The sequence below is a fragment of the Nycticebus coucang genome, chromosome 3 (assembly GCF_027406575.1).
Source record: "Nycticebus coucang isolate mNycCou1 chromosome 3, mNycCou1.pri, whole genome shotgun sequence".
Lineage (NCBI taxonomy): Eukaryota > Metazoa > Chordata > Mammalia > Primates > Lorisidae > Nycticebus > Nycticebus coucang.
This window is the reverse complement of record NC_069782.1, coordinates 114,882,903-114,909,987: the sequence shown is the minus strand read 5'-3', so window position 1 is coordinate 114,909,987 and position 27,085 is coordinate 114,882,903. Positions and strand designations below refer to the sequence as shown.

The 27,085-nt window shown below is 38.5% G+C and overlaps 1 protein-coding gene, 1 non-coding gene and 1 pseudogene across 3 annotated transcripts in view; 2 read left to right on the top strand and 1 right to left on the bottom strand.

The window, feature by feature from the left end:
* Nucleotides 1-27,085, top strand: part of PRKG1 (protein kinase cGMP-dependent 1) — a 1,327,126-nt gene that overhangs the window by 1,126,985 nt on the left and 173,056 nt on the right. The gene's annotated exons all lie outside the window — the stretch shown is intronic.
* On the top strand, nucleotides 9,355-9,488 carry LOC128582903 (U11 spliceosomal RNA). Its single transcript, XR_008379322.1, has one exon. It is a non-coding gene; the product is annotated as a U11 spliceosomal RNA (small nuclear RNA).
* On the bottom strand, nucleotides 17,583-19,643 carry LOC128582506 (polycomb protein SCMH1-like; annotated as a pseudogene).

Genomic DNA, 27,085 nt, shown 5'->3' with positions numbered 1-27,085 from the left:
TTAAGCATCTGAGTGTGTGCCTGGAATTTAGTTTAGTGCCCCCAGAAGTTAGCTGTTATCACGCTACCATAATCACCTGCATTTAGCATCATCATCATCATCATCATCATCATCATCTCCATTCCCAATAATGTTCTCCTATTTCTTTTTTTTTTTTGTAGAGACAGAGTTTCACTTTATTGCCCTTGGTAGAGTGCCATGGCATCACACAGCTCACAGCAACCTCCAACTCCTGGGCTTAGGCGATTCTCCTGCCTCAGCCTCCCGAGTAGCTGGGACCACAGGCGCCCGCCACAACGCCTGGCTATTTTTTTTTTTGTTGTTGCAGTTTGGCCGGGGCTGGATTTGAACCCGTCACTCTCCGTATATGGGGCCGGCGCCCTACTCACTGAGCCACAGGAGCCGCCCCTGTTCTGCTATTTCTTGACTAAGGTTTAGAGCACTTATAATTGACACAGCATATGATTTTGAGTCAACCACTCACTGGTTATATAACTTCGAGTAAGGCTGTTAACCTCTCTGTTTCCCCTCCTTTCTCCACCAGTAAACTAAGCTAATTGAACTATTAATAGATGATCTCTAAGTTTTCTTAGATTCTTTGAGACTTGGTCTTTACAACTGGAACAGACCCCTGAATGTCAAATGAAGCTCCGAGGATCCCTCTTAGGTGGTGGCATTTAATAACAAACCTCCAGGAAATATTCCAGCTGTTGCCTCTCATTATGAACACCTATGCCACATGCCAGGCCCTGTCTATATTAATGCAAAAAACGAATAAGCCAACCTTAGTCAGTTTAACAGACTTTGGTATTAGAATTCTTTATTTCTATATAGTTCACGATGGCCAGCTTACAATAAAAAGAAGAGATGTCTGAATTTCCCTGGCTTCTTCTCCATAGACTGTGATTTGATCTTGGAAAAGTGAATTAACATTTCTGAATCTGCTTCTTGGTTTCTTTTTTCACATATAAATTCTTTTCCTTTATTTTTAAAATCTAGCATAGAAAATAATATTACAAACACTGGATATGACATTTTAATATTGTGCCATATTTGAATTTGATTATCATTCATTTATTTAATTAGAAATGAATATTACAGATAGAATCCAAGCCTCTTTGTATCTGCCCCCTGCATCGCCCTTCTTCCTAATATCACCATACTGCAGATGATTGTATGCATCCTCATTGCTCTTTGTCTGTACTTTATTGTGTATATAAATATTCATAAACATAAGCAAGCTTGTTTCATTTGTGTTTAAAACTTTACACATGTGAAAGTTGCTCTATTTCATTCTGGATCTGTATACCATTTTTATTTTTTCCTACTGTCATATTGTACTGTGTCATTCCTTGGTTTAAAAGTTTTACCTTCTGGGCGGTGCCTGTGGCTCAGTGAGTAGGGCACTGGCCCCATATACCGAGGGTGGCAGGTTTGAACCCAGCCCCGGCCAAACTGCAACCAAAAAATTGTGGTGGGCGCCTGTAGTCCCAGCTACTCGGGAGGCTGAGGCAAGAGAATCGCCTAAGCCCAGGAGTTGGAGGTTGCTGTGAGCTATGAGGCCACGGTGCTCTACCAAGGGCGATAAAGTGAGACTCTGTCTCTACAAAAAGACGCCTTTACCTGGTCCTTGTGACTCTCCTGTCTAGCTGCAGCTTACTTCTCTAACTTTAGAACCCTTCTCTATTCCCAGCACCTGAACCTCTTAGGGACTCATTGTTGTTGTTTGGTTTGGTTTCTCTTCTTTTTGGTTTTAGTGAGGATTATATATGGCTTTTAGTAATGATTATTCTTGTACAGCTTGTAGTGGATAATCTATGTAAAGTAACACAATGTCTTGGGGGAATTATAATTCCTATTGTCCTGGATTTATGGCTAAAGTCCAAAGCAAGAAGGCTTCTAGTAGTTAGAACCAGCTTCTTTTTTCAGATTAAAAAGAGCCAGAATCACTTTATTAGTATCATGGGAGAAGGGAGACTGAGTTGGCCTATTAAAGAGAGCAGCATTCTTCAAAAGAGGCTGTTCTCTCACTTCTCTGGCCTGAGCTTACTCTTCTATTCAGGATTCACAGGTAGACAGTAGATTAAAATAATGAGTGTGCTAAGTGATATTATATGAGAAAAATATAATAGTAGTAATGTAGTAATGTTACCACATCAATTATCTCTATCCCAGGACCTTTTCCTGACATCCAGACCCAGTTTCCTGTGGGGCATATCCACATAGCTATAACTCAGGTATCTCACATGGCAGCTAGATAAAACTAAACTTATTTTCTCTCTACTTTAAACCAAATATATTTCACCTGGAATATCAAGTTAGTTGCACAAAACAGTTTTTGTTTGAATATACTGTATAGTCATGTTAATGTTTTAGTGCATGCTGTAGACTTGGGTAGACCTTAGTTTTTGACTTCGGTCATTATATTGGGCACCAGTTATCAGGAACTGATTAGTAACCCAAAGCACTTCAATTTTAAATAAGTTAGGAAATGGTTTGTTTAGAAAAATGCTATTAAATGCAAGGATATTTATAAAAAGAGAACTTCTCTTTTATTATAGAAGAAGTTTATGGACTGGCTTACATGAAGAATTATTTATATAAAAGGATGAGATTTTCATAGAAGTTTGGAGAAACATCACCGTGTGTTAGTAGTTTTCCATAAAATGGCTTGTTTATCTCTGCTGCCTTAAATATAAGGCCATTTTCCCTGGTGGAAATTGAGCTACTTACAAAAACAATTCAGTCTCTCATTGTTATTCTTCAACCTGTCATTCAGACAAATAATTCCCTTCAGGTGCCCCAAGATAAGAAAAAATAATGTAAATTTGAAAAATCTCTTCAAAAACCAATATAAAAATGTTTCATTTGAAGCTAATTTTCTTATTAATGAACTCAGCTAGTCTCTCTTATTCTTATTCCTTCCAAGTGTAAACGATTACTTCTTAATTTTTTCTTTATGCACTTGTTAATAACTAATGGCATGTTATAAATCATACTTTGGACAGGCAACAGAGATTTTAATTGGTCAGAGTCACTGTCATTATGCTAATCACTTCCAAAGCCTGTGGAAAATGATTTAAGGCACTCCAAATTCTTGCCAAAATTTTCTTTGAGTGTAACACTACTTGTGCGTTCTGATTATGATTGTGTCCACATGAAATGCTCATTTCCAGCTATTGGCATTACATACTTTTCATTCCTTGTTTATAGAATGAAGTGAAAGTGAAAGGTATTTCACAAAAATATGCTGTGATAATTGTCTTACCCTGTATTTCATGTATTTAAGGAAAATGCATAACTTTTTAAGAACACTTCAGTAGTATTTAAAGGGCTTTAAGCCCAGCAACTTTTCCCATGGCCATTTTGAAATATGTCAGTAAACAACCATATATTTACCCATGATTTAATCAAGTAACAAAAACTTAAAACTAAAATAAAAAATAACATTTCAATAGCATAAAAAACTTGGAAGTAGTTAGACATAAATTCGACAAAAGATGTTTAAGACCCATGACTATAAACTATTAATACAAAACAAGTCCAAGAGAAAACTGGAGATACTGTATCCATACATCATAAGACTCACTATTATTTTCCCAGATGGCTCTATACATTCAGTGCAATCCAAAGTCCAGCAAGCTTTGTTTTGTGAAATTGACAAGCTAATTTTAAAATTCATATGGAAATATAATGGATGTAGAACAGCCAAAACAATTTAGGAAAGAAGAACAGAGTTGGGGGTGGCGCCTGTGGCTCAAGGAGTAGGGAGCCGGTCCCATATGCTGGAGGTGGTGGGTTCAAACCCAGCCCCGGCCAAAAACCAAAAAAAAAAAAAAAAAAAAAAAGAAGAAGAACAGAGTTGGAAGACTAACCCTACCTGACTTCAAGTCTTATTTTAAAGCTACAGTAACCAAGGCAGTGTAGTACTGATGTCCAGAGAGATAAATAGACTGATGGAATAGAATAAAAAGCCCAGAAACTTATCACAGTTATATTGCTGTTTTAGTCAACTTTACCATAGAAAAATCTCATGGAATCAGTGGCTTAACCAACAGAAATTTATTTTCTCACAGTTCTGCAAGTTGGAAGTCAGAGAACTAGGTGCCAGCATGCTCAGGTTCTGTTGAGATCCCTCTTCCTGGCGGTCAGAGAAAAAAACATCCTCTGTTCTCTGTACTCATATGTTCCTTCATTGCTGCATGCATGTGGAGAGAGACTGAAAGCTCTCTGGAATCTCTATGAATTCCATCATGATCTTATCTAAACCTAAGTATCCTCCAAAGGCTCTGTATCCAAATACCATTATGTTGGGGGTTAGGGCTTCAACATATGAATTGAAGGAGGCACAATTCCTTGAATGGCATTCACCAATTGATTTGCAATAAAAAAATCAAAGGCAATTCAGTTAAGGTCAATGTTTTCTGCCAATAGTACAGACACAATTAAATATCCATTATGTAAAAATGCAAAATAAAGGAACTGGAATCTCTACCATGTAGTATATACAAAAATTAACTTTTTAAATGGATGAGATGGCTCAGCACCCGTAGTTCAGTGGTTAGGGTGCCGGCCACATACACTGAGGCTGGCGTGTTCAAACCTGACCTGGGCCTGCTAAACAATAATGACAACTGCAGCAAAAAAAAAAAAAAAAAAAATAGCTGGGCATTGTGGCAGCCACCTGTAGTCCTAGCTACTTGGGAGGCTGAGGCAAGAGCATCTCTTGAGCCCAAGAGTTTGAGGCTGCTGTGAGCTGTGACACCACAGCACTCTACCGAGGGTGACATAGTGAGACTCTGTCTCAAGAAATAAAATAAAATGGATGATAGACCTGTGAAATCAAACTTGTACAATTCATAGGAAAAAAACTCATAGGGGACACGTTTTGTAAACTTTGTCTAAGTGAAGATTTTTTTTTTTTTTGTAGAGACAGAGTCTCACTGTACCGCCCTCAGGTAGAGTGTCGTGGCGTCACACGGCTCACAGCAACCTCTAACTCTTGGGCTTACGCGATTCTCTTGCCTCAGCCTCCCGAGTAGCTGGGACTACAGGCACCCGCCACAACGCCCAGCTATTTTTTTTGTTGTTGTTGCAGTTTGGCCGGGGCTGGGTTTGAACCCGCCACCCTCGGCATATGGGGCTGGCGCCCTACTCACTGAGCCACAGGCGCCGCCCCTAAGTGAAGATTTTTATATGAAAATGCAATTCATAAAAGAAAAAAATAAGATAAATTAGATTTTATTAAAATTAAGATTTCTTTTCTTTGAATGATACTATTAAAAGTAAGAAAAGACAACCTTGAGATTGGGGGAAAATATCTTGTAAATTATAGATTTATATAGACGTGATTTCCAGAACATATACAGAACTCTCAAATCTCAATGAGAAAACGACCCAATTTTTATAAGGGGAAAATTATTTTTTTATTTATTTTTTTTTTAATTTGGCCGGGGCTGGGTTTGAACCCGCCACCTCCGGCATATGGGACCAGCGCCCTACCCGCTGAGCCACAGGCGCCGCCCAAGGGGAAAATTATTTGAACAAATATTTCAACAACAAAGAGGAATTTGTGGCAAATAAGCCATGTGAACATTTGCTCAATAGATTAGTCATTAAGGAAAAGAAAATTAAAACCACAAATAAATGCCACTGTATACATATTAGAATGTCTAAAATTAAAAGGATTGATTATAGAAAGTGTTGGAGAGAATGTAAAGCAACCAGAATTTTTTTAGGCTGCTGGTGGGAGTGTAAAATGGTACGACCACTTTGGCTATATTTTATTTATTATTTTTTTTTGAGACAGAGTATCGCTATGTCGCCCTGGGTAGAGTGCCATGGCGTCACAGCTCACAGCAACCTCAAACTCTTGGGCATAAGTGATTCTTTTGCCTCAGCCTCCCAAGTAGCTGGGACTACAGGCATCAACCACAATAGCCGGCTATTTTTTTGTTGCAGTTTTCATTGTTTAGCAGGCCCAGGCTGAGTTCGAACCCAGCAGCCTCAGTGTATGTGGTCGGTGCCTTAACCACTGAGCTACGGGTGCCTAGCCAGTTTGGCAGTTTTAAAAAATCTTAAGCATGTTACCTACCATAAAAAAATCAAAGGTGACCTAGTGACCATGTGATCCAATCATTTTATTCCTAAGTATTTACTTGAAACATGAAAACAATGTCCATACAAAGACCTGCACACAAATATTCATAGCAGCTTTTTAGTTAATATCCCCAGACTTGCAACAAAGGAAATGTGCATAAGCAGAGGGATGGATAAACAAATTATGAGATAGCCATCCAATGAAATAGTACTCGGCAACTGTTGATACATTCAGCAACATAGAAGAGCGTCAAAATAATTATGGTAGATATTACTGAATGATTATAATCAGTGAAAAAAGCCAGTTTAAAAAAAAACAAAGAGTATACCTTACACTGCGTTATTCCATTGACACAAAATTCTAGAAAAGATCAACTCATTTATAGTGACAAAGAGCAGATTAGTGCTTACCTGGGTATGGGGGATGACGGAAGGCAGACGTTAGAAATTCTTTGGAGATGATGGATATTTTCATTATGTTGATGGTGGGGATATGTCTACCTACAAATGCCAAAATTTTTCAAATTTCACATCTTGAACATGTGCAATTTATCTTAGGTCAATTGTACCTCAGTAAAGTTATTAAAGTGTTTTATAATTCAGTAGACAATCTCCCCCACCATTGCTTTCCCTGTTCTCCAAGACGGGAGGCTCAGATACCTCTACGCTCCTATTTTCAGAGCTTTGTTTAATGACATTATAGTTCTGCAGCTTGTGCTACCCCAGTCACCAATACCAGAATGTGTTAGAGCTCATTTAGGTAAATGGAATTAAATGACCTTAAGTACAGTAAACTCACTGATGGTAGCAGTTGTCTTCTACAAGGGCATGGCATTTTGAACAAGTCAACCCATAGATAACTCAAAATTTGCAAGCCAAGATAGGCAAAAAGGGTCTCATCTTTGGGAGTCAGTGTCTTTGCTTTGTGCAGCCCTTGGCATCAGCTGATGACAGTTTCCTGCTCTCCAGATGGCCAACTGGTGCTCTCCCTGTCTACTCAACAACATCCTTGCTGCAAACCTGCGTCCCATATGGGGAAACTTGTTGGTTTGAAAGGAACATTTTCCACAGATATTCCATAAGAAGAATGCAGGTTTTCTGCCACCCACATCCATATGCACTGATTTCCCTTAGAAACATGGGTTTGTTATCCTGGAGAAATAATTTCTTTTTTAACTTTAAGGATTTTAAATTGTATTATCAAACAAAAATAGTCAAGAATTACGAAACATGAACCAAAAGTTAATATTTAAATTATAATTTAATTTTATAATTGTGAATTTTTTAAATAATCATAAATTATTTTAAACTTATATGAGGAAGAGATATATATGTTTCTAGACTTAGCCTAGAATGGTGAGGATTTGAGATCATGGAAAATAACAGGTTTCAGAAGCATTCTTAAAAGGAGGCATAGATATTTCTTACCTTTCTAACTTCCTACGTATATACACTATTCCAGACAGTCCCCTGAGCTAACCTGTGATCACCATGTCACTATATGTGCTTGAAAAGTACTGAGGGTGTTAAGCCAGCTTCACACATCAGAGACTACCATATACTACATTTACTTTTATTTCCATTTTTAAGTGATATTTTTATTCAGAAGAGTACTGGAAAAATTATTCTGTCACGAGCAGCAACAATTTCATTAATTTTCCATTTGCTAAAGCATAATGAGTCATTAAGAAATGGAATATAAATCTTATAATTTCTCCTTCTAGCAATGTCTAAATTCTAAAAACTGTTGCTCAGCCAAATGATTTTATTTAAAGTAGCAAGACTATATGTATTTACCAAATAGGACATAATTTTTACTTGATTGATGAGATAATTTGTATTTATAGTTTCGATTATTCTTTTCAAGGTTTGAAGGGTGGATTATGAATCTCTGGGTCTCTCATAAAAATAGAGTTAGATTTACTTACAGGAGAATACCGTGGGAGAGCAGCCTTTATCGGCATTTGATTTCTTTCTCAAATGCATTATTTTCCCTTCAAACAGGTTCCTCCCTTAAGAGAACTGTGTTTTTTTCTAGTTCCCCAGGCTTGAAAGTTGAGGACAACCTCTATGCTCCCCCTCTCTGCCATAGCTCTCCCTCTTCATGTTTGGACACCAAATATTATTGAGTATTTTCACATTCATTTCTTTCTTTCTTTTATCACTTTTCCCACACTAATTCTGATATTTTCTTTACTTGTGCTTCTATTATTACATTTGTTTTCTTTCATCCCATCATTAAGGCACAGTGGCTCATGCCTGTAATCCTAGCACTGGAGGCCAAGAAGGGTGGACTGCTTGAGCTCAGGAGTTTGAGACCAGCCAGAACAAGAGAGACCTGGTCCCTACCTAAAAATAGGAAAAAACTTGCTGGGCATTGTGGTGGATGCCTGTAGTCCCTGCTGCTCAGGACTTTGAGACATGAGGATTGCTTAAGCTGAGGCGGGTGAATTGCTTGAGCTCACAAGTTCAAGAGTAGCCTGAGTAAGAGTGAGACCCTGTCTCTATAAAAGTAGAAAAACTGAAGCAAGAAGATTACTTGGGCCTAAGAGTTGGAGGTCGCAGTGAGCTATGATGATGCCATGGCACTCTATGCAGGGTGACAGCTTGAGACTCTATCTCAAACAAACAAAACCCACAAGGTCCTATACATCAAAGTACACTAGGCCCAGGCAGGTAGGACCCTTGCCCCAGGCTTGAGCTTTAGGTGCCAGCAGCCCCCTTATGCTATGCCTTTTCCCTAAGGGTTGGAAGGGTACAGTCACCTGGAGCCGGTACATCCCTTTCTAGATGATTCTTTAGGAACTTGAGATGTTGACTTTCTTATAAATGCCAATAACAGCCAAGATGAGAGGTTAATTAAGGACACAACTCCCTTCACCAGAGCCCCAAAGAAGATGAAATACTTAGGAATATACCTAACAAAAGAGGTGAAGGACCTCTATACAGAAAATTATGAAACCTTAAGAAAGGAAATAGCAGAGGACTTTAACAAATGGAAGAATATACCATGCTCATGGTTGGGAAGAATCAACCTTGTTAAAATGTCTATACTTCCCAGAGCAATTTACAGATTCAACGCCATCCCTATTAAAATACCAACATCCTATTTTCAAGACTTGGAAAAAATGATAATTATTATTTTTACACTGGTGGTGCTTAGCATAGTCTGTGACATGAGGTAGGAACATACAGTATATTTTTTAAATCATCAGTTTTAGTAGGTTGGTGGTGTTCTTTAAAAATGTTTACTTCAAAAAGTGCTTCTGTCGTGATTTGCACACACGGGGCAACTCAATTGCTCTTCATGCAGAATCGACATCAAGAGATTTCAGAAGCACAATTTTTTGGAACCTGGGCAGCTGGTGATCGTTAGTCCCAGCACCGGTAAACAAAAAAAGATAAAATAAGTGTTCACTTCTACGCTGGGCACAAGGGCTCATGCCTGTAATCTCAGCCCTCTTGGAGGCAGAGACAAGAGTATCACTTGAGGCCAGGAGTTTGAGGCCAGCCTGAGCAACATAGCATGACTCCGTCTATACAGAAAAAGGGAAAAAGAAAAATTAGCCAGGGATAGTGGCAAATGCCTGTAGTCCCAGCTACTTGGGAGACTGAGGAGAGAGAATCACTCCAGCCCAGGAGTTGGAGGGTGCAGTGAGCTATGATCACGCCACTGCATTCAAGCCTTAGCAACAGAGTGAGGCCCTGTTTCAAAAAAAAATACAAAAAAAGTAATTTCACTTCTCATATTTATAATATTAAGTAATTATTCAGTGATAATGATATAGTGGTTATAATATTAAAGAGACCCTGTATCCTTTAGAAATAGAAATACGTCAAATATTTTCAGATGAAATACATGGAGTCTGGATTTCCTTCAGAATAATCCAGTGAGGTGGTGGGTGGAGGCCATATAGATATGAAAAGATGGGCTAGAAATTAATCATTGTTGAAACTAGAACCTGTATTCTATTTTTCTTTCAAGCTCTATATGTGTTTGAAAAATTCTATTATTCATTCTATAAATAAATTCATTCTAATTTACTTAGTTTGGTAGTTGACCGTAAATAAATTGAATTTTTGCACCAAGTTCTAAAATTACTTTTTGCATAATTTTATCATTAGCAAATTGCATTGAGTAGAGGATAACATTTCAATAGTCGATTCTTCAAATACTTATTGGTAACTGTTAATCTAATTACTTTGGTATGGCATTTACTTTTCATCCCTAATTGCTCAGAAAATATATTACATAGTTGACTAAGGAAACAAAACAAAAAGAATCATGTGATCCAAAAAACTTGGAGCAGGCCTGGGTCATAATATTGTATGACATTCTTACTTGATTTAAATGCTGTTAGAGAAGCATTCATGTTTGCGTGTTTAACTTTTTTAACTTAACAGTGATTAGTCAGGAAATTGTTTGTGTAAAATTGCCACTTTGAGTTATTTCATAAAAGTGCTTTGCTGACAGACTCAATGGTGAGATTTATGAGAAGGAAATATAAAGCCAAATCTGTTTTTTCAGTGGGTGCACATACCTACCCTGAGTGTTTTGCCTAAAGAGCTCAAGGATGGATGTGAAATTGCCTAGGAAATTAGATGTAGATTTATCTCATGTTAAACCTGAGTAAAAAGAATATATTTTGTTCTAGCAATATTAGTAAATATTTCCACAAATATAAAGAAGCAAAGCATGTCTACAGGGGCTGGAAGATCAGTGGGTACTAAAAGGAAGATCTTTTATTGCTTATTCTCTTCTATCTGGGCTGAATTTTAAATAACTACTTTACATTTCAAATCCAAGTTTACATAAAAATACATGATAATGAATTCCCCCTTGATATTAATGGGATATAAAAAAGCTTGCCAAAAAGAATATGGACAAGATTTTGTTTAGGGAATTTCTATAAGGGAAATGGCTGGTTTTAATAATAGCTCATAAAATAGCTCCATCTTACCAGTTCATTAGAAGATGATTAGCAATGCATTTGAAATGCTTCGTAGGCTTTGGTTCTTAAAGAGCAGTGAGGCTTCCTTAGTACTGTAATATTTGATCAAATGCATTTCATTTATACAATGCAATGAAACTAATATCTGCTCAACTAAGATTCTTTCAAGACAGATGAGATGACAAATTTTGTAGCGCCATATTCTATTACATCTAGTCATTCATTTGCAATAATAAAACCTGATTCTACTCAAATACCCAACTTTCAAATATTTACTGCCTGCAGAGATATAGCTGAGGTTTTAAAAATTTTGTCTTGAAATAGTTTCAAAAAAACATAGTTGTAAAAATAATGCAGAAAACTCGCATATACATTTATAAGATTTCAGTATCTTCTTTTCTCTTTCTCTAGTATAGAAATATAACATGTGTGCACAACACACACATATATGTCTATTATATATATATACATATATATATGATTTTTTCCTTCCTTTTTGTCCTTAATGCCCCAATTTTCACTTTTCAAGAACAAGGATTTTTTTTTTTTTTTTTGAGACTGTTTCAAGCTGTCACCCTAGGTAGAGTACCATGGCGTCACAGCTCACAGCAACCTCAAACTCTTGGGCTCAAGCGATTCTCTTGCCTTAGCCTCCCAAGAAGCAGGAACTACAGGCACCTGCCACAATGCCCGACTATTTTTTTTTCTTTGTTGTTGCAGTTGTCATTGTTGTTTAGCTGGCTCGGGCCAGGTTCAAACCTGCCAGCCTCAGTGTATGTGGCCAGCGCCCTACCCACTGAGTTGTGGGCACTGCCCAAGGATATTTCCTTATGTGATATTATACGTTACCCAATTCAAGAAATTTAACAAATATATAAATATTTTTGTCAGTTTTGTAAGTTGTCAAATAAAGTTCTTTTTTTTTTTGCAGTTTTTGGCCAGGGCTGGGTTTGAACCTGCCACCTCCGGCACCCTACCCTTTTGAGCCACAGGCGCAGCCCAAATAAAGTTCTTTATAGCACTTTTTCCTTCACTTCAGAAGCCAGTCCAGGTTCATGTACTGTAATCAGATGTCATGTCTTTTAGGTATCCTGAAACTATTCTGACTTTTTTTTTTTTTTGTGACAGAGTCTCACTCTCTTGCTCCAGACTATGTGGCGTGGCATCAGCCTAGCTCACATCAGCCTCAAACTCCAGGGTTCAAATGATCCTTTTGCCTCAGCCTCCCCAGTAGCTGGGATTATAGGCACCAGCCACGACATCTGGCTAACTTTTTCCTATTTTTAGTAGAGACAGGTCTCGCTCTTGCTCAAGCTGGTCTCAAACTCCTGAGCTCAAGGATCCTCCTAGCTCAGCCTCTCAATGTGCTTGGGTTATACATGTGAGCCACCATGCCTGGCTGATACTAACGTTTTTTGAGGACTACAGACAAGTTCTTTTGCAATGTCACTTACTTTGGGTTTATCTGCTATTTCCTTTTTTTTTTTTTTTGTGCGTTTTTTTGGCCAGGGCTGGGTTTGAACCCACCACCTCCGGCATATGGGGCCAGCGCCCTACCCCTTTGAGCCACAGGCACTGCCCCTATCTGCTATTTCCTAATGACTAAATTCAGGATATAGACCCTTGGCCAGAACATTATCTAAGTGATGTGTCCTTCTCAGGGTATTCAACACATCAGGAACCACACATGTCTGCCCCCATGGGTAATGTTAATTTAGATCATCCAGTTACATAGTCGCTCAGGTTCTCCACTGCACAGTGGGGAATCGTCTGTTTTGTTTTGTTTTTTACTTGCAACTAATGAAATACCTATAGGGAGACTCTTTAAGAGCATATAAATATTCTGCTCTGCATCAGCTACCCCTCCCACAAGACACACTTTGAGTTAGCATCCATTGATCATTCCTTCTGGAAGAAATCTTTTAAATACTAATTGCAAAATGATGATTTGCCAACTCAACCACCTCGACTTCTAGACGCCGCCCTTCCTTCTTTTCTTCTAATTACCAGTATGAACTTGGGGCTTACTATTTCAGTAAATGGGTAATTGATTACTTTGATTCTCAAATTGTCCCAAATTTCACTGAGTCCATTCAAACTGCCTTTTGTGTCCTTTCGGCATGCCTCTATCATTTTTTCTATCTTGAGTACTTCCTTTCTGGCACAATGGCATATATTATTCTCAATTTGTGCTTTCCCTTCTTTAGCTTCGGAATCAGGCATTTCTCTAAGAGTTCTTATCCTTTTTAGGATGTAATGATACTTAAAAAACAAGAATTGCATACTAGGTCTTATTGCTACTTGCATATAATTATGATTCATTGGACAAGAATAGGAAATACGTGTGTGTGTGCCTGTGTATTAGAAATTCACATCGATACCTCCAATTTCATACCATTCCCTCAGATTTCCTCTTTTTGTCCTCTATTCCATATCTGTATTTCCTCTTTCCTGGTTCCTAACATCAACATATAAACTCATTTCTTCAGTTTCATGTTAAATATAAAAGTTTCGGAATTATAACATGCATAGCAGTCCAAAAATCTAGCAAAAAAAAATTAAGATTCATTTACATTCCCTGCATCCCCTGAATAAGGAAGTATAATCAAAGTACTATGTTCAAAAGTTACCCGTATAACTTTTTTTCCTCCCTTTTGTTTATGGTATTCAATTGAACAATAGTTAGGTTCATTTCTTCTTCCCCTTGTTGTTTTAATTGCGTGCTTTGAATGTGTATATCTTCACTATGCTTTTAAAGTCTAAATTATTCCAAACATTTTATTAAGAGAAATGCCATTCCCTTCCCCAACTCTTGCACTGTGCTCTCCCCCTCTTTTTACAAGAAACCAGTAGTTTGGGCGGCGCCTGTGGCTCAAGGAGTAGGGCGCCCGTCCCATATGCCAGAGGTGGCGGGTTCAAACCTAGCCCTGGCCAAAAACCAAAAAAAAAAAAAAAAAAAAGAAACCAGTAGTTTGTACTTCCCATTTCTTTTTGCAGAAGTGAGCAAATGCAGGTGTGTTTCCTAATTTCCTCTTTCTTACACTAAAAATACCATGCAATATACTTTCTTTGAACTTTGTTTTTCCCTCTTAATATAGTTTCTAAATTGCTTCATATGAGTTCATAGATACTAATTCCATTTTTTATGGCTATTTAGTATTCCATTGTGTGTAGGTAATACATTCAAGTAATTGGCTATGTACGGGCATTTGGGTGGTTTCAAATACTTTGCTAAAGCAGAAAATACCTGTATTTTCCCCAGTAACGTATGATAGCACCCATTTCTCGAAGCCTTGCCAACAGAATCTCTTGTGAACTCTTGGCTTTTTGCCAGTCTGGTAGGTGAGAAAAGATATCTCACTGTAGTTTTTAAATTTCCATTCCTTAGTGTGAATGAGGTTGACAATTTTAATTTCTTTTAAAAATTAATTCTCCAGTCATGGTTTGTGTCCACGTTTCCACAGGACTTTTAGACCTTGGTTCTCGATTTTGAAGCTTCTTGTATATTAGAAATATATGTGTCTTGTGATAAATTTTGCAAATATTTTTCATCAGTTCTGATTTATCTTTGACTTTGCTTATGGTTTTGTTTTTAAATGCCCAAATTTGACTTTTATTTAGTCATTTTTATAAAGCCTTTCTTTACTTGGATCTAGATTTTGAGTCCTAGTTAGAAAACCTTTCCTGGGCGTTAAAGAAATTCACCCAAGCTTTCTTGTAGTACTTATATAGCTTAGTATTTTGTGCTGCGGTTGTTTTAATATGAATAATACATTTTAAGACAAATCAGAATAAAGCTACACTCATACATTGCAGCTGGCCACCAAAGACCCAAGAAATCTGGCTATTCTCATGTTTCCTGTGTTAAAAGCATTTGAAAAACTATGAAATGTAGTTAAGAATTTTCTTGTTTCACTAGAGCTATTTCCTTAAAAAACAGAGAAAAAGCAGAATTCATTTTTCTTTCTCGATTTTAATGAGACAAAATGGGAAATATTTTAATGAGGAAAGTGCATAATAGGCAAGAAAATTCCTGGAAACACTGAGATATTCATTTCCTCCTCACTCCCTCAATGAAAGACTAATGAACTTAGAAAAGTGAGTGGAAATTCTCAATTGCATACCATCTTCCTGCCCTAGAAGGGGATGTCAGCCAAGGCCCCCTAGGTGCTTCACATGAACTCTTATCTATAGATAGAACATTCAAGGTGCTTCACATGAACTCTAATCTATGGATAGAACATTCAAGTTAACCTTTATATATGCATGTTATCTTCTTTAAAAGGTACCCAATACACTCAGTTCTACACATTACTTTTTTGATTTAACAAAAATTGTAAAGCTTTCACACCAAAAAAAATGCTTCATTCTTTTAAATAACTATATATTATGTAATAAAATACTATTCAATGAGTAAATAGCACTTAATTTACATTAGAATATTAGATAAGATTTTGTATCTATTAAACGATATGAAAAATATGTATTACTTACACTGTCTTGATAAATGCCATGCTATTAATGTTGTGCCCCTCCAAAATCCATGTTGAAACTTAATTCCTAATGCAAAAATATTCAGAGATGTAGCTAGGCATCCGTAGCTCAGTGGTTAGGGAGCTGGCCATATACACTGGGCTTGGTGGGTTTGAACCCAGTCCAGGCCTGGTAAAAAGCAACAATGACAACTGCAACAAAAAAATAGCCGGGCGTTGTGGCAGGCATCTGTAGTCCCAGCTACTTGGGAGGCTGAGACAAGAGAATTGCTTAAGCTCAAGAGTTAGAGGTTGCTGTGAGCTGTGACGCTATGGCATTCTACCAAGGGCAATGTAGTGGGACTTTGTCTTCCAAAAAAAAAAAAATAATAATAATAATAATAATTCAGAGATGAGGCCTCTACGAAGTATAAAATGCCATGTTTTTAATGTTGTGCCCTCCAAAATCCATGTTGAAACTAAATTCCCAGTGCAACAATATTCAGAGAGGAGGCCTTTAGGAAGTATGACAGTGCTGGAGGGAACTAGTTGAGCCCCTTGGCCATCCGCTCTCCTGCTGTGTGGGAACACAGTGTTCATGCCGATTGTCCTTCCACCTCCCCCATATGAAGATGCAGCAATAGGGCGCCATCTTGGAAGCATTAACTGGGCCTCTGTCAGACCCTGAAGCTGCCGGCACCTTAATCCTGGACTTCCTAGACTTTAGAAATGTGAGAAATAAATTTACATAGTTATGAATTACCCAGTTTCAGTTATTTTGTTATGGTAGCAGGAAGAGGCTAAGACAATGTAGGTTTATTTGTTTCTACCTTTTCAATATCGCAAAAATCATGCCCAGGCATCCTTAAGTACTCTGTGGTCTACCTTCTGAAAATAGAGATACTGTCCTGAACACTGACCCTCCTCATCAGAAAAGCAATAATGATGCAATACTGACATACAGTCTACAATTTGACTTCCTTCAAATTTCATCTACCTCAATAGCATTTTTTTTGCATCTATAATGGTTTTTATTTATAAACAAATTGACATGAAATAAGTCCGGATGGCAGCAGGAGCAGCTGAACTGCCGCCTTGCTTACAAGGAAGCATATGCACAGTGGAGTGGATGGAACCGACTCCAGCCTGGAGACCCTTCCCTCCCATCCACCTTAGGAACTTTTTGTCCTAAAATCATTGGACCCATCAGCAGCAATTATGGCTAGAGAAAGGAGCTATGGTGGGTAACAATATGGGGTAGAGGACTCTCATTCCACAGATAAGGGCTGGGACTACAAAGATCCCAGTGGGGTAGGAGAGAGGCAGGTGACAGGGACCTATTCCTCTCCATCCTGAGTGACGTGGTCAAGGCTTTATGGTCCACTCCAAAGAGAAAAAGCCCTACAGCAGTGTCCTCTGAAAAGGGGCCACACATATATGGAAGGGGCCTCTGGGGGACAAGGCCAAAATAGTCTCCCTCCCCCTGAAACCCAGTGTCTGGTGTGAGAAGAGTGTAAACTGGAGGGTTTGCCCAAGTGCCAGAAACAATAAATTAACAGTAAGAAAAGACCTTTTTTTTTTTTTTTTCTTAAAAAAAGGTAGAGGTTTGCACCATGAATTTAGAGTCTGGGGATCTCTAGATTCTAAGAAGGCAGGGACTGTGGGGAGATGGGGTGGCATACCAAGCCTAGGGGTGGTTTGGGGCCTGGGTGTAAGCATCAATTCAGGGCCCTGTCTTCCAAGGTCCCAGCATTGGCCTCATCTTCCAACACTTGGAGGGTGTTCAGTCTAAAATCTTGATGAGAGGCCAGCCAGGCTTAAGAAATAAATAGAGGGGTACTGCAGAGCCACATAGGGCTGAGAGGAAGAGCAGCGCCAGCCCTGGGCACCACACTCTTCCATCCTCAGTCCTTCATGGAAGGACATGTTGCAGTAGCTGGGGTAGCAGTGATGTCTCTGTACACCTGGAGTCCTGAGTTGGCCCAGAACTCCACTGTGGTGGCAAGGGGGTTGATGGCCCTCCTTCCTGGGAGAAGAATGCCCCTACCTGCTTGACCACTCAGTTGTTGAGTGTGCATCTCCCTGTCCAAAATTTTCCCTGCTTTAGCCAGTCAGTGTGGTAGGAGAGCTTGAGTGCAGGCCTCAGCTTCAGACCCATGTACTTCATCATCATGTCACTGCGCAGTGCAGCAAGGCCTTACTGTCGATCTCGTGTTTTCGAAAGAGGTCAGCATGGGGTCCAAGCTGAGGATCAGCTTCCCGGATAAACTGCATCACATCCTCGACTGTCCATGAGGAGGGGTCCCGGCCACTTAGTCGAGAGGCATCCTGGCTTTCCATGTATCAGTCCAATCCCTTGGAGCACAGTCTGCGCACTGCTGAGGCTGTCCTCAGCGAGAGGCCACAGGACGGCAACAACGGCTGGTACCCAGGAGTTCGATGATTTTGAGAGGTGTTGACAAGGTTGGTAGGATTCAAGGTGGAGTCCATTGAGTCTGAGTGTGGCTCTAAGGACCGGGCTAGACTATTCCCCAGGAAAAAGGATTTACCTGGTAGGTACCTGTCATGGCTGTGGCTGTACTCTGTGGAAGTGAGTGACAAGTGAGTCTGTGTAAAGGGCTGGTTGCCAAATAGATTATCACTACGAAGGTTGTGGCAGAGTTTCTCCAGGAAGCGGAGGACGTAGGTGATGCTGTTGACTACTGGGAGGTTGAGGGTGTGCTATTCCCGGTCAAACACGGCTGAGATAACCTCACCACTGTGGCCCTTGAGGAAGCTGAAGATGGTTTTCTGGTGATAAGCACAGTCGACAGCCTGATAAGCAAGCCTGGACAGCCTGTTGTAACACCACAGAGGCACGGGCTGGCCCCAAATGATCAGGGAGTGCTGGACTTTCTTCTTATCTAAGTGGGGCTTGTGCTGCCATTCTTGTTCAAGTAGATACAAACTGTGGAGGCCTGCATGGCTGAGCTGGGGATGATGGTGGCATCTTGCAGTACAGTGCTGGTGTTTGGCTCAGGGGTGCTGGTTCTTGGTGAGGTGGGTGGTGGGTTCACCAAAGTCCGAGGTTTCCTCTTACTGCCAGGTTTGGGACCCCTCTTCTTTGGGACTTTCAAAGGTTCAGCTGACTTGGATGGGGCAGAGATGGGATGGGGAATTAGGGTCTTGGGTTTCTTTGCTGGTTTACGTCCCCTCTGCCCTGCTTGACGCTCCAAGAGAGTTTTGGTGCTGCTGTGTATGCTGGGCTTCTCAGTGTTGACATCAGACACAGGATAGGGATTCTTTGGAATCACAACTCCATCAGCATTGAGCCAGGTGTTGAGGCTGAAGTCACCATTGCAGATGCTTAAATCACCTGTTTTAATGAATTGATGACCAGTTGCTTTGGTGGCAGGAGGCTGCAGGTTGTCTCCAGTCAAGGAACACCAGCCCACAGGGAAGATGTCCCGGGAGTCGAAGCGGCACCAGTAGTCAAAGGCCCCTCGCCACCCATCAAAAGTGACAAGCACCTCTGAGCCTCGAACCTCCCCAATAGTGGCAGGGCAAATAAAATGAGGATTCTTCCTGTCCACAGTTTCTAGCTTCATTCCCATTTTGAAGAAGTTGTGGGAAGGCGATGGTGGCTCCTTGTGGAAGATCCTGATAGGAGCCATCTCTGCTCCATTTAGAGTCTTCAAAAGGAACATAGGCCAAGAGGAGGCATTCAGCCAAAATCCCAGAGGGGGCTGCAGCATACCCCCATTCTTTTCACAGTTCCCAATAGGCCAGATTTCAGCTGAGTCAACCAGCTGCCAGAAATCATTCTTGTCACTGCCATTGAGGCGCAGGCGAAGGCAAGCACCTGTCAGTCCAACTACTGTGGCAATACAGGTGGATGTGGTATTCCTGGGGTCCTGTGCTTCCAATATGCTGATCTTGAACTCGTTGCTTGGAGGTGTGTAGGACTGCTTGAAGCAACGGATAGGCGCTGGGACTGAACATGTTTCTTTTAGGTATTTGTCCCAGGTAAAATGACCTAGCTCCAGGATGTCAGCAGCTTCTTGATATTGGGATGCAGACTTTAATAGGTGAATAAATTTATGTTTTCTAACATTTTCCAATTTATTACACTAGGCTTCATATCAATGGACTAAAAACTGGTCAAAGAGTTAAGAGGTTTGGGATTTATCCCTGGATCCACCAACACCTTGCCCTGACCTCTGAGAAGTCAGTTCTTCTGTATGCTAATTTCTCCATCTGAGGGCGCAGCGACAGCTCACCCCTTCTGGCTCAGGGTGCGGGCAGCTCATTCCCTTCTGGCTGCCATGTTTCCGCTGCGCAGGGAGGGAGAGAGGACGTGAAAAGGGAGCGGGAGGCCGGGGGCTCCACCGAGGCAGCTGCCTCAACAGCATCTTTTTTCTTTTTGGGTCCTGGATTCTGTGGGAATCATTCATTGAATTTGTTGACATGTCATAGAGTCTCCACTATTCTTTCCCCTTTCTCTTAGACCCTTACTAGCAACTTTGAATCATCTGATATTTCCTTGTGACTAGACTCAGGTGATGAATTCTGGGCTAGAATATCACAGAGCTGCTGCGCCCTTCTACAAACGTCAAAATAGGAAACACACCCGGTTGACTTGTTAATAGCAGTGTTAACCTTGATCACCCAGTGGTGCTGGTGTCTATCTGATTTCCTGCAAAGCCTTGATGTTCTCCTTTATATTTAATGGTGTATTGTGGAATCAATATTCCAATATTATGTCAATATTCTGTTTCTCAGAAAATCTCTACTCATCAACCTTAGTATCTATTGACATCTACTACCAGTATCAATTACCCTTGCTGAAAGATGGTCATCTAGTTTTGTCTTCCCTTCTACATTTGTTGGCTGACATTCTCTATATAGAATAAGTTTTCTTCTTCCTGATTCTTTTTATATCATTGTATACTTAGGAATCCCTGTACTATTTAGTGGGCTGTGCTTTCGTATTGTCCTTATTTAATTTAATTCCGATGTTCAAGTTGCCCTAGATTGGCCAGTGGCAATCACTTAAAGTGATATCTTTTTTTTTAATTTATTTATTTTTATTGTTAAATCATAGCTGTGTACATTAGTGCAATCAAGGGGTACAATGTGCTGGTTTCATATACAATCTGAAATATTCTCATCAAACTGCTCAATGTAGTCTTCATGGCATTTTCTTAGTTACTGTATGTAGGCATTTGTATTCTGCCTTTAGTAAGTTTTGCCTGTACCCATTCTAAGATGCACCATAGGTGTGGCCCCACCCATTACCCTCCCTAAAGCAATATCTTTTATCCACATAATTATTGGAGAGTTTTCTTTCTTTTTTTCTTTTCTTTTTTTTTTTTTTTTTTACCATCGAATACAATCTTTTCCGGATATATTTTATACTTTCCTTGCCCTCGTCCTAGACCACTCCAAGAAGTTCTGGTTCCTATAAATGGAGGATGAGATTTAGGGGCAGAGGCCTTAGGTTATGCATGTGATCCTGGGATCCCATGGCTTCTACACCATCTTAACAGATAGAACTAGCAAATATATGTATGTGTGTATTTATAGAAACACACAAATATAAATACTATATTCATCCTTATCTTTTGTCTCTTTATTTTCTCTTTGATCTTTCCATACCAATCTATTTTTACTCCTTTTAACTTGCCTTGTCTTTTTCACCCCCCAGGCTTTTGCTCATACTGTTCCCTTTCATCCAAAGTGTTTTCTCTGCCATCCTACCTTTTGTGGTTTAAATACGCTTCTGTCTAGTTAGTTTCTGTTTACTCTTCAGGTATCTTCTCAACTGTCTGTTTCTTTGGAAGGTCTTGCCCAAACATTGACGGGGAAAATTTATAAGGCCAAATCCCCTACCACATCATCTCATAGCCTTGACAAAGCTTTTTGAAGTATTTGATTACCTATATACTAGTAAACTTATCTATTCAGACACTCAGTTAAGCAATTGTTTAAATAGTGTTTATCTTTTAACTAGTCTGTGATCTCTCTGAAGTATGCGTGACAAGTTATTTTGTTTGTTTTGATTTGTTTCTTTTTTTTTTAATTTTTATTTCAGCCTAGCTGTAACCCCAGAATCTAGCACAATTGCTAGACGTTGTAATTATTCAATAAATCTCTGTTGAATTAATCAGTGAAAAAGAAAATGCATCTAGGACTATAGTTAATAACATAGAATCTGGAGTTGGGCTGCTCTGAGAGATGGATATTCGGAGTAGTTAGTCTTCTTACTTTAGTCTTAGTCTCTTTTGTTTTAAAATGAGAGTAATACACAGTTGTGAAGATTAAATGAGGCATGTGGTGTAGACTGCTTTGACCATTTTCCTGCCACAGAGAAAAATCTCAAGATTGGTGGTATTATATCATGGTATTTTATCATTATTAATATATTTATCAACAGAGTAGTTTTGTCCACTTTTTTTTTGGTTGCGATTATTACTGTTGTTTAGTAGGCCTGGGCCGGGTTCAAACCCTCCAGCCTTTGTGTATGTGGCAAGCGCCCTACTCACTGAGTTAAGGGCACTGAGTCAATCCACATTTTTAATACAATACAATAAGCTAACATCTCTACTGATTTTATTGCTTGTTTTTGGTGGAAGTCACTTCAACAAACAGAATGCAATGACAGAAACTTAAACTTATTTATTGATAACTTCTCTAACAAATGTTTTCTCATGCACCCCAGAAAGTTTTGCTCAGTTACATATGAAGAACTAATGTGTTTGCAATGTGTCTGCGTCCTGAAAATAAATCAAAACCAATATATTAAGTAAGGTGTTCTCTAACCAAGTACTTTCTTGTGAAATGAGTTATGTGAAACCTTTGGTGGATCAAGTTTAGAAATTAATCATCTCTCTCTCCCAGCTTTCATTCATGGTAATAGCTCACTTTTTTTTCTGATTAGGAAAGAAATGCATGAGGAATATTTGAATACACTCAGAAATATAAAAGGTCATTTAAATCTTTGGTACATATTGCCAAGCTGCCTTTTTTATATTTTCACTTAGATTATTCATGATTGGAATCTGAAAGAGTCTCCAGTGTAATCTAGTATATGTTTTAAAATACGTATCTAACCTGTGGGGTTTTGTTTCCTTTTTTCTACGTGGTTAACCAGTTGTCAGAAATATAATTTGTTGGCTGGAACATCTTTTCTTTGATAAATTAGTATCTTTGTGTCATTTACTAAGTTGCATATATGCTCAGACCTGTTATGGGCTTTCAGGTTATTTTCACCTACTCCATTACAAAGAATATTTAAAAGTATGAGAAAATTCTCCATAAAATATGAGACAAAAAGTATAAAATATATATATGTATTCAGTATGATTCATATTAATAAAAATAGAGGTAGTACCTTACCAAGGATATATAGTAAAATATAAACAAATGCTATTTCTGGATGTATGGAACATGAGTGATTGATGTTTTTTATTTCAGATACATTTCTGTATTTTAAAAATATTCCACAGGGAACACATATCAGTTCTGTCACTGGGAAACATATTTTACACTATTAAGATCTCTTGTCTTTTAAAAATCTTACTAAATTAGGAGAGAAATGAAATTATGTGGAAGATCTCAGATCTTATCACTTAGTTAAGATCAGAATGCTATGATAATTCCAAGTTACGCTGAGTTCTTAAATTATTCTTAAATCAGCATGTTTTACTTTAAGGTACAGAATAGGATTTAACAACTAGCAACTAGTGGAGCAACAGAAATAGAACAATGGATAAGCATGGTACAGAGCTAAGAAAAGTGCATTTCCTAATTTATTGTTATTTAATTCTGTTTTCTTAAATTATATTTGGTTGGCCTCTCTCAAGCCTTATGAAAAGAAAAATTCTCCTTTGAGTTATTGGCCCTGCTGGTAATACTTCATCACTAAGATGTAACAAATTGAGATCTTTACTTTTTGTGTTGCCATTGAGACCTTTACTCTTGTTTAGTTCTGTGTTCAGATGCCCATTTCCTGCTATCTGTATTTGATAATAGCTTAACTGGTAGCAGAAAGATTTTGCAAAATCTATCATACATAATGAGAACCAGGTTTTCTAATGTTGGAGAAAGAAGTTACATATAAGCAAGGAAGGGAGGCTGGATTAGAATCGGAAATATTGATATGAGTGCAATGCAGATAGACGGAGACATAAACACAGATATATTTATATACAGAGATTAACATACATATATACATATATTTTTCAGTTCTGTTTACTGAGAAGTCTAAACGTCCCATAGCAACAAGCACATCTAGGGCTTAGATCATTGTTTCTAAATAACCATCTCCAATAAAAGAAACCAGGGTTCCTTGGAGGAATGACTGATTCCACTCCTGGGGTAGAGAAAATACAAGATGATTTCCAAACATCTTATAGCTCCAGAAAGTAAGGAAATGCTTCTCAAAAATTGGTACACATTAACAAAAATAAAAACAAACCGAAAAACACAGGCTTCAACCTGAAAGAGATCCCAATAGGCACAGCTGAAATAATTTGTATAACAAAATAAATGATGATAGTATTAGATTATAAAACAATGAAATAAATGTTCATGATTTCATACAGATATAAATACATGTTTGAATAAACATATGGGGAGAGGATATGAATATTCCTTACAGAACATTTCTTATTATTAATTGCAAAAGAAGGAAAATAAAAAATTATACTTAGATCATCACAGTTAACAATTGCTGCAGGCAAAATCCAATAAAGCTCATAGCAACCTCCAACTCCTGGGCTTAAGTGATTCTCTTGCCTCAGTCTCCAAGTAGCTGGGACTACAGGCGCCCGCCACAATAGGGAGGGCAAGGGAGGGGGGAGGTTTTGGTGGAGGGAGGGTAATGGGTGGGGCCACACCTACGGTGCATCTTAGAATGGGTACAGGCGAAACTTACTAAATACAGAATACAAATGTCTACATACAATAACTAAGAAAATGCCATGAAGGCTACGTTGAACAGTTTGATGAGAATATTTCAGATTGTATATGAAACCAGCGCATCGTACCTCTTGATCGCACTAATGTACACAGCTATGATTTAACAATAATTAAAAAACTAAAAAAAAAAAAAAAGAGTATCTACAATGCTTTTGGAGGGTGCGAAACTCTGCTCTTCTACCATGAAACTTCTGAGGCCGGAATGTCTGTGAGTGAATTGGAAGGAGCCACTCTCCTGATATAGAAAATCTCTGTAGAGATATACTCAAACTCTCTCTCTCTCAAAATATTTATTAATTGCTGTGCTAGTTTTAACATGTTTACAAAAAACTTTTTGGCAAAGTTTTAACGTGTTTACAAAAAGGTTTTGGCCATTGGAATGTGGCAGGTAACTATTAATTGCAATGCCCTTTGTACTGTGCTATTTGGGCAGGTTTCTAGTTTTAAGGAATAATTGGTTCATTACATAAAATAAGTATTAGGACATAGAAAATCAGTGGCAAGTTGTTAATAATCAAACTAGTTCATTTTTACCTTTACTAAAACATTTGATAGTAAATGTTGATCTGTGGAAATGACAAAGCAGGAGGTACACTTTTCTTTTTTTTTTTATTTATTTTTATTTATTTATTTTTTTTAAGAATTTTTTTTTTTTTTTTTATTGTTGGGGATTCATTGAGGGTACAATAAGCCAGGTTACACTGATTGCAATTGTTAGGTAAAGTCCCTCTTGCAATCATGTCTTGCTCCCATAAAGTGTGACACACACCAAGGCCCCACCCCCCTCCCTCCGTCCCTCTTTCTGCTCCCCCCCTAACCTTAATTGTCATTAATTGTCCTCATATCAAAATTGAGTACATAAGATTCATGCTTCTCCATTCTTGTGATGCTTTACTAAGAATAATGTCTTCCACTTCCATCCAAGTTAATACGAAGGATGTAAAGTCTCCATTTTTTTTAATGGCTGAATAGTATTCCATGGTATACATATACCACAGCTTGTTAATCCATTCCTGGGTTGGTGGGCATCTTTTCAACACTTTGTTCCTCCACCCTTGTTGAAATATCTGTGTTTGTTTTCTATTGCTGCATAAAAAATTACTACGAGTTTTGGGCTTAAAACAGTACGCATTTATTATCTCACAGTTCTGTAAGTTGAATTCCCAGTGGGCTCCACTGGGTTGTCTGTCAGGATCTCACGGGGCTGTAATTAAGATGCTGGCCTCTTATCTGTATTCTCCGAGGGAAGAATCTGCTTTCAGAATTATTGACATTATTGGCAGAATTCAGGTGAATTGAAGCTCTAAACTTGAAGCTCTAAACTTGCTTCCTTGTCAAATGACCCCCTCCATCTTTAAGCAAGCAAAGGTGCTTATTCTCTTGCTTAGAATATTTCTTTCTTCCCTTTCTGCTACTAGTTGGAGAAAACTCTTGGCTTTTTAAAAGGGTCATGTGATTATATCAGGCCCACTTAGATACTCCCCCTATCTTACTAGGGACTGAGTCATAGAACATTTCCTATTCATGCAACATATGGCCCATTATGTTGATTTTCATCAGTGGGGCGAATAGTCTCAGGTTGCGTCAGATCTGTTTTCATTTTGTGAAGATTTATTGTACAAAAACAATGATAAAGCAGAAATGTTCTAAACAAGACAGTTGGCCTGGCCTCATTGTGAAGTCCAAGCATTCAGGAAAGTGGTGACATGCATGTTATGAAGGAGGAAACCTTAATGCACATCCGTGGAATATTGATAGTCACCTTGTGGTGCAACAGTCCCCAATGTGCTATAATCATCTTTTTTGAAAGCTAATCAGGGATTTACTATTCAGTAAAGGGAAAGAGGATGGGAAAGCGGAGCTGGCTTGATATCACTATATGACTATGTCTAGGCCAGATCTTTTCCTGGGCTCACCCAGCAGCTTCCCTCTTGACTACAAATGAGCCTTAGTTTGTGAGCCTAAGCCCTTAGGATTTAATTTAAGGTTCTCACTTTAAACCCAATTTTCCTTTTATCATTCTTCACATTTAAGTGCAGGTTGATTAGATTTTTATTGTGCCTCAGTTTTACCTATTAGGGAGGATAACTCAAATAGGATATAACAAAGAATGTATGTTTTAGGTGAGAACATCCTATCATGATCTCTTTAAGTTTGTTCCAGCCCATTTAGTTGTAAAGTTACAGCCTAAATACACTGAATTTTGTTTAAGTTTCCTATGTGTGTTGTTTTATTTGGAGTATAAAATTAGATGTGTACTAAAATTTGAAGGATAGTAAACTGAAAATAGATTTTCGTGTATTTAATATTCCTCAGAACACACTGAAAAAGCCCATAGTTCTGATCCCAAGTTCAATTTTTTTCCTTGTGAAATGAGAGCTGTTGATATTTTGGTCATCTTTTTATGTCTTCTTACATTTCAAAGTACTAACCTGACTCCCTTGGCATAGAGTCCTATGGTGTGGAGAATTCACATATTCACACAAGCACTTTTTTTTTTTTTTTTTTACTTCTTAAGATTAGAGAAGATTTTATTTTCTTCCATACAATTTTACTATTCAATTTTTTTTATTAAATCATACCTGTGCATATTAATGCTAT